Below are 8545 nucleotides of genomic sequence, written 5' to 3'. Positions count from 1 at the left end.
TGTACAAATGGCTAGTTTCGTGCCCCTGGAGGCTTGTCCAATCCACCTCTAGGAGAGAGTCTCACACACAGGCTGGGGCCAATTTTCGATTTATTGTTTGCAAACAAGTTCGACAAGGGAGCTTAATTTACTCAAATCCGTGTCGACCCCAAACAGAGTCTGGGGTTCCTTTTTATAGCTAACATAAACAAAAGATTTTAACGTGTCGCGTAATTATTGGTAGCCCAAGTATTACGTCTTACAACATATGTCTAGCAGGTATATGTTCTATGATGGTTTACATACATGTCTCATTTACATCTTAAATCTCCTCCCTGGGGCCGTCCTTAAGTCCATTTCGGTCATTCTTTGGTCAAGGTCTGAGTTCTTCACATCAGCACCTTTCCCTGTGCCTCTTCTCTTATCTCTCGTAAGGAGTTATTTGTTGCATCTGTTCCTGGCTATGTCTGCAGAAGTCTAGTGCTACTCGTAAATCTATCATTGGCCTACATACCTTAGCAGAAGCAAGTGTGATAATATGCAGAAGCAATTATGTAGTGAAACTAAACAGTTCTCAGCTGTGAAGCCTTTGTGTAGGGAGATGAGACATTTTTACCACACAGTTGCTACACAAACGTTATTGCAAAATCATAATGACTAGATTATAACATATTTTTACCACAGCATCTAATTAGATAATAGGAGTTTCACAAGGCGCATTCCTTTCAGTTGCCATACAAACAGATCTATAATAACCTGTTACAAGTGAAAGAAGCTGGAGGCTCGATTACCTGCTTGGATGTTGTCATTATCTCTCTATAGCATTTTTTTTTGGACAGCACTATTAAAAGAAAGGCAGTTTGCTGCCAGTGTTTTCCAGGCCTCCAGGCCTGCTTGATCTATAATACAATCATTAGTGCTCTAGAAAGAATGGCTTGCTTGCTTATGTGTCAAAAGTGTTTAATCAAAGAGTTACTGTAAATTACTTAGTCCTAGAGGCAGTTTTTCTAGGACACTTTTAAAGATGGAGCCAGCTAAAGGAACAGTAGAGAGAGAAATGGGTGTATTGAGGAAGCTTGGGCTCCCTGGCTCAGCTCCTTAAAGATACTTGGGTACTTAAATTAATTCTTAGACCAATGGGGGCCAACCTTCTTGGCAAGCACATTACAAATTAGCCTTGCAGCCTCCCAAGTAGCATTCCAATTCCCCTCCCCTGCCCAATCTGTTGTTCTTTCTGCTTCCTTCCTTGTGCTCCCTTCCCAATCTGCTACTCTGCCTCTTGCTCCCTGCCTCATCTGCTGCTCTTCTTTCTCTTGCCTGCCCTATCCATTATTGTGCTGCCTCTCCCTATCCTGGTCTGCTGTGTGTCACACACAGAGTCTAGTTGTGCCACTTGTGGCGCACACACTGCAAATTGGCCATCCCTGATTTAGACACTGCTGACTTTTTCACATCTGTTGCTTTCTTCCACCTAAACCCACAGAATGCATCCCAGCAAGTGTGTATGTGTGGTTTGCGGAGCCTCAAAACAGTTTGAGGCGTTACAAACCTCATGCGGTACACGTGCACCCATTCGCTGTGCTGGTAATTTGTGGCATGGTGGTTTTTTTTGACACTTGGATCTCTTGGTGTCAAAAAAACTCACCACTGAAAAAAACAGCGTAGTGCACGCAGCAGCAGTGTGGTATGTGGCAGCATGCTCTGGCTGCTAGCCAAGCTCTGAGCCTGCCCCGGGAGGCACCCAGGACTCCAGGTAAGGTGGTTGGGACCAGCACAGGACCTGGCCCCAGTCTCCCCTACCCCACGCAGGTCACTTTGCCATGTGCCAGAATACGTGTGCAGGGCTGTGCCCCTGGAAAAATAGCAGTGGCACAAATATGTGCCACTGCTATTTGTCCCACAGGAAACACGCACCCCTGCACACGCGCACTTGTTGCATGTGCCCATAGGTGCTTAAGTCTCTCAGAACCTTAACTTTCTGACTAACATTTGCAAAGCCACTAAGCTCCAATGGTGTCCTACAATTAACAGGCTGCTTGGATCCTTAGCTCAAGACAAAACCTCAAATAAGCTTTTTAAACACATTAGGGGAACACCTATCGGAGAAGCGTACTCAGTGCATACTTAACCCCTGTTATCTGAATAGGAAGTGTAACAGCAGGCCAGCCTGGCTAGACAGCAATCTCTTCAGTGAGTTGAAACTGAAAAAAGGAATCCTATAAAAAGCAGAAATTTGGTCATAGTATTAGGGAAGATCATAAGAGTATTGCATGGGCCTGCAGGGAGAAAATTAGGAAGGCCCAGGCACAATTTGAGTTGAAATTTTTTTCTGCAGACCTCTAGTGTGCAGCATTTCAATAAATACTGTTGCAAAATTACCTGGATATTCCTTTGTCCTACTTCCTTTTTACTCATGAATTGAAAACTTGAAAAATAATCATTTGTAAGGAGAAAATCTGCATTAAATGCAAATATCTGATCGAATAAACTGGGAAGCTAATCAAAGTTTCAGCTGTATTCCTGATATGCTCTGACTTTCCATTTCCTCTTCAATGCAAGAGATCAATTAATTTTTTTCTTAGCATATCCTAAATAAGCCTAAATAAGCTCTGTCAATGGAAATGACATATCAGAGATTGTATTTATTTTAAAGTTAGTATTAGGTTGGTGCTTTGTTAGGTTTCTTAAAGTTATGAAATGGAGTGCAAATATTCAGTAGGAAATAACTAGCAAAATAACACAGAGCAACATGTGTATTTCTAGCAAAAGTTTGCTACAGTAAATAAAATTCAACACATGATCATTGCATTTATTAATTTTGTATGAGTATAGTATTATACAAACTGTAGCTACCCAGTACATTCCAGATGAAATTTTGTGGGTACATAAGTCAAATGTGGCTGACGTTAAGAACTTGGCTAACTTACACTTCTGACTGAAGAAGCAAAATGAATGCAGATGTGAAGACGACATAATTACTGGAATATTTTTCACTTGTTTTCTTGCAGCAGCCCAAATAAAATTATTTCAGCCCCGCACATAAAAGTATCATGCATGTGTTTTTGTGCGTGGGCTTTAAAATGTTGGGATGAAAATTGCACAACTAAGAACACTGCAATAAAAGATAATTAAATGAAATCCTCTTAACTGATGCCTGAGTTGAAAGAAGGCTTGCACTGAGGACTTCTGAATGAAGTTGACCTCAGCTAATGCCTGCAGATTTTAGAAGGCATCAGGGAAGAGCTCCTAAGTGAAGAACACCTTATTTCTTACATTAAGACCATTTAAGAATTCCGGGTAACTCTGGTAAAACCAAGTGATTTGGCAGCATGAAAACAGATCTCAGATTTAGGTGTGGCACACCTGCCACACCCCTACATTTGAACCAAACTTTTTTTTTGCATTTCCTTTTTATTTCCACTTTTCCACCTAGGTGTCATATTGAATGTAATATTTGAATGCTTATAATAGTTGCCCATTAGCCAGTTTAGGAAAAAGACAAGATTCATCTTCTTATCTAGGCCATTGTTTTGGCCTACGTGCGGAAGGTCCTGACTTTGCTCAAAGTTTTAACTCTTGAATTTTATCTTTAGAGGCCTTTAACAAAGTTAACCTAAAAATGACCCTTAAGCAAACATCCCACATTCCGAGAGATCAAACCCTAGGCCCTTTGAAAAAATTGGAAAGAAAAGGTCACTTGCAGTAGTATGGAAGTTCCCCAAAGTAATTAAAATGGTCAAGAAAATAAACTGATTACCAAGCAAAAGAATCTGTTGAGTAAGATCCGAGCCCAAATTTGGGAGTAGTGACAGGTTTGGGTAGGAAGGGGCCCAAGATGGCAACTCACTCAATAAAAACTGTAACCGACTGTCCCAATTTGGAGGTAATCTCACTTGCAGAACAACGAAGGAAGAATCGCAAGTGTAGGCCGGATCAGACTGATCACCTGAACCACCCTCTCCATGAACACGAATCTCTTAGTTCACGCTGAAGCTGCGGAGTGCCTGAAAGGGACTGAAGGAAGGGGACTTAGTCCTATCAGTATTGAGGCCAATCCATTGAACCATACTACTGAGGCCAACCCATTAAATTGTACTACTGAGGAATGAAAGCATATCTAGGTGTTTGGCTTCTTGGAATTCTAGGATTGTAAGTATATTATAAAAATAATAGTATTGATTCAAATTTAACTTTTAGTTGTAATTGTAGTTGTTTTTGTAATACTAATTCTGATAACATTGTTTGAGAAGGAAGTGCATTTGGAGCGTTGTTTCTGATATACGTAGTTATTGTATTCTTAATGTTTGTGGTATTTCTTAAAGCTAAGCAGTGTTATATGTGTAGCAAAAATTTTTAAAATAAAATTGTGTTGTATGAATTAAGAGTGTAATCATTGTGAAATCGTGCAAGTAGCCAAAAATTTCCCCAGCCAGTGCATCAAACAAATCAGTAAGTTGTGTGGGATCTTCTCTATTCCATAACCCACTAGAGACACTAGGTATGCACCTTAACAGTGAATAGCTTCTTAACCACATATGACAAAATAGACAGCAGAAATTTGTGGCTGAATTTTGAATGGTTCATTTATTTCTTATGGCTGCATTAATACTGGCTGCTGGTTTTTAAATGATGTGGTGCATTGAAAGAGCATGTTATTTAGGCCTTCTCTAGTGAAAGGCATGAGATGGGCTCAGCATAACAGGCTGCAAACATCAGATGTTTCACACCCTTTGCCCGCTCCACTCTAAAATGTTTCTTCCCTGGATTATAAACAAGTAAAACATTAGCTTGCCTGGGCCACAGACATCAACCCCTTTCCAAATTCAAGCAGGTGGCAGAGGCCAGAGAGCCTGGAAGAGCAGTGGGGAGTCACAGGTGAGCACACGAGGCCGTGCCGCAGCTAGGAAGGCGATGATGAGAACCAGGTTGAAGGCAGCGTTGTTTCCCTGGTGCTTTGGGCTATGCTTTTCAGTTCGCTTATTGTCCATGTCCACATTTCCAAAGCCCCTTCTTCTTTTTGAGGGTAGGGGGAGGAGCCGGAGTCTCTTCAGTGCCTAATGTTTAGGGAGCTTCCGAGGCAAAGTATTCATGCTGGCTGCAGTCTCTTGCCTAGCAACAAGCAAGCTCATTTAGCACGAATAAAAAAATCCAACCTTGTGCTGCCGCAGCGAGCAGGGTTCGAACCTGCGCGGGGAGACCCCATTGGATTTCAAGTCCAACGCCTTAACCACTCGGCCATCGCTGCTGCTCCCGCGACTTGGGCCCGGCAGGAAACTTTACTTACATTCGCTCCACCCGCGGCCGCCTCCGTGCCCACCCCCTGCGGGGCCAGTGGCCAATGGGAGGGAGCGGGGCGCCACCTCCTCCGCCTGGGCTTTCCGGCAGCCGGAGGAGGCGCGGGTTGGGCCTGTTCTTCTGGGCCCGTGACAGGCCTCGCTTCAGCCTGAGCCGCAGCGCGGGGTAGCAGAACGGTGCTCGGGTCGTGGCTGTCACGGTGTATCCGGACGGCGCGGCTTGTTCCCGCGCCCCTGCAGCCACCTCCCTCCCCGCCGCGGCTGGTTGTGCCCCGGTCCTGCCTCAGGCGCCGCTGCTGGGCCGTGGCCTGTTCCGCTCGGGCCCGGTTCTCTTGAGGCACCCTTTACACGTCCCTCAGCAGCGAGGACAGTCCTGGGGTCACGCAGCACTTCCAGGACCCAACAGCGCCCGTCTCTCAGACGGTTCCCGTAGCTTTAAACTGAAAGGGAAAATGATGACGGGGGTTAAAAAATCACAAGCATTTTTAATGCTTGTTATTCATATTAAGCCTCAGTGTCATGCTTCAAGGCTTGGTTTGCAGTGGTTTCATCTTGAAATTGATGCAGCTTGTATAGAGGGCTTTGGAGTCCTTGTTCTGATAGATTTTGCTCCTTACCGGGAATTAAAAGGTCAGGGTGTATTTTTGGAACTTTCTCCAAACACTTTTGGCCCAGTCTGGCCTTGCCCAAGTTGACACAGATTGTGCTGTTGATTTCAGTGGGAACAAAATCGGACCCTATGTCTACCTGAAAAAATGATTGTCTCTGAGGACACCAGTGACGAATACGACTTCAGTCATCTTTTTAAAGCACACAGCTGCTACAGAGAATTTGATTCTATGCCTTTTGGTGTTACTTTTCCCAGGTTGAATCTCACAGTTGTTTTTTCCATGTTTATTGAGCAGAGAGACATAGTTAGCTGCGTTAGTCTAAAGCCGAGCAGAAGGCAGGGTAGAGTTTCACTTTACAGGCTAACTAAATTAGAGCTATATATACCATAAGCTTTTGTGAGCTAGCACTCCATCAGATGCTATGAAAGGTGTATACTGCTCTATGCACATCCTTTCACAGCATCTGCTGAAGTGAGCCCCACTTTATTAAAGCTTATGTTATATACACACACACATCTGATTTACAGGTGTAGACATTCAGTTTCTCTTGGAAGAGTCAGCTCTTTTCCAGGAGAAGCCACAAGTGTAGGATTTTTCCATCAGAGCAAAAATGGCAGCTCCAGGAGAAAAATGATTTGGGAACAGCCAGGGTTAAATCATTCCCAGAAGGGTTTCTTCTGGAAGAATGAAAGTCTGTGTACATTCTCTTCAAAGAGAAGCTACAGCATAGTCTTCCAGCAGTGGCGACACAGAGAGGGTGCACGGGGGTGCATGTGCACCCTCTGACAGCAGTGTTCCTGGGCAAGGGGGGACAGGCGAGAGCGCTGGTGCCCCCCCTGAGAGCGCTGGCTGGGGAATGTACTAGGAGAAGTGGTCCCCCATGGCCAATCCTGCCAACCAGGAAGTGCCAGGGGCGTGCTGTTGCCAGTTGTGGGTAGTTGTGGGTTGGCTGCAGGGGGACCATCCCTGGCCTGCGAGATTGGCTGTGGGGGAACCTCCACCCAGTTGCTGTCAACTAGGGGGGTAAGTGCCCCCCCGCAACTCAGGAGGCACCAGTTGCCCAATGTCCTCCAGCATCCCAGAGTACTTTGCTCCTGCCCCTACCAGGAGACTGTGTTGCTTACTGGACTCTGCTGCTGTAGCTTAGCAGGGAACAGAACATGCCTCTTTTGCAATCTCCATGTTGTGCTGCAGGGAGATACAGGCAGTCTGAGTCAGACAATCAGTGCTGCCCTGGAACTGCTGCTATCTATCTCTAGGCAGACTGAGGTAGTTTGCAGAGCATGCTGAGATGTGTACACAGGGCTCCCCTAGCTGCACAGCATCATCCCTGGAAGCTCTCTGCTTTTCAGGCCTTCAGCATTTGAATGTCTGCAGGCATCTCAGGGTAAGTTTTATTACCAAGAGAACAAACCTGGGAGATTTCTCGCAGATTATTTGAATGCAAGTGTATGCAGCCTTAATTAGTTAGGCTATAAAGTGCAAATCTACTCTGACTTCTCTATGTCTATTCTCATTTTTCTTTCTATGTCTGTTTTTATTTTGCTGTCTTATTAGTTGTTCACTACTCCTTCCAATTTAGTATTACTAGCAGAATTAATTACTGTGCTGTTTATGGCCTACTATAGATATTTAATAAATATGGATGCAACAAAGGTCTTCTACAGTGCTGTTCTAGGTGTCTTACCCCAACTCAGTAGCAATAATGTATTTTATGTATTTTATCTGGTATGATATATTCTTTATAAACCTATGTTGCCCACTCTTCGTAGTTTAATATAGTGGTGTATTAGACAAAGCAAATATATATATCTCAAAGTTTTAATGAGGATATGTAAGTACTACATGCTGAGTTTGGAAAAATCTACTCAGCCTGCATGAGGTTTGGTGCACTTCACAGATGCCCCCAACACCTGCTCCTTTTTGTGAGTAGAGGGAGACCCTGGCAAATGCCTACCTGGAATGTACCAGGCTGCAGCCCCTGCACCTCCTCTTCTGAGGTTCTGGCTGCACTATTCCGAACTCCTTTTTCTTTATTCACTCCCCATCCGTGGCCCCACCAAGTTCCGGGATGTCCTGGTCAACATCCTCCTGTCCCTGGCCAGGCTGGCCATGTACTTGACCAGGAAGGAGGCTGTGGCTGGGAGGGTCCTGGGGAACTGTGAGGCCACTTTCCTCTCCTTGATTCGCTCCCATCTCTGAGCAAAGTATCAGTGGGCAGTGTCCACTGGCTCCTTGGGCTCGTTTGAGGGCCAGTGGATGCTGTCTGGTGTGCTCTGCTTGGTGTCCCCACTTGGCATGTTTGTTTTGAACCTCTGACCTGCACTCTCATCCCTGTTTTTTCAATTTTTGTCCCACAAACTTTGTTGTCCCCCTTTTCCTGTGGCTTCCTGCCTAAGGGAGACGAATGAGTGATTTGGTGGGCTAGGCCCACACATTCTTTTAAAGGTGGGCAAATAGTTCAGTCTACATGGGGAATAGAGAATAGAACTGGTGCAATTACAAACAAACACCCTGGCCTATCCAGGCAATGCATTAAGCTTCTTAAAGAATAGGGACAGAAAATGAGACAGACATAAACAATCACATTGCTAATGGGGAACTACAATATTTCTCAATTATAAGCAGAAAAAGAACTTGGTTTCAATAACAAAGAAACAA

At 44.6% G+C, this 8545-nt stretch overlaps 1 non-coding gene across 1 annotated transcript; it reads right to left on the bottom strand.

Moving 5' to 3' along the window:
* Positions 1–5142: 5142 nt before the first annotated feature.
* Positions 5143–5224, bottom strand: TRNAS-UGA. The gene has a single exon. It is a non-coding gene; the product is annotated as a tRNA-Ser (tRNA).
* Between the last annotated feature and the right edge of the window lie 3321 nt (positions 5225–8545).

The sequence above is a fragment of the Alligator sinensis genome, unplaced genomic scaffold, assembly GCF_000455745.1.
Source record: "Alligator sinensis unplaced genomic scaffold, ASM45574v1 scaffold325_1, whole genome shotgun sequence".
Classification (NCBI taxonomy): Eukaryota; Metazoa; Chordata; order Crocodylia; family Alligatoridae; genus Alligator; species Alligator sinensis.
The sequence above is the reverse complement of the archived record's forward strand: the minus strand, read 5'-3'. Positions and strand labels throughout refer to the sequence as shown.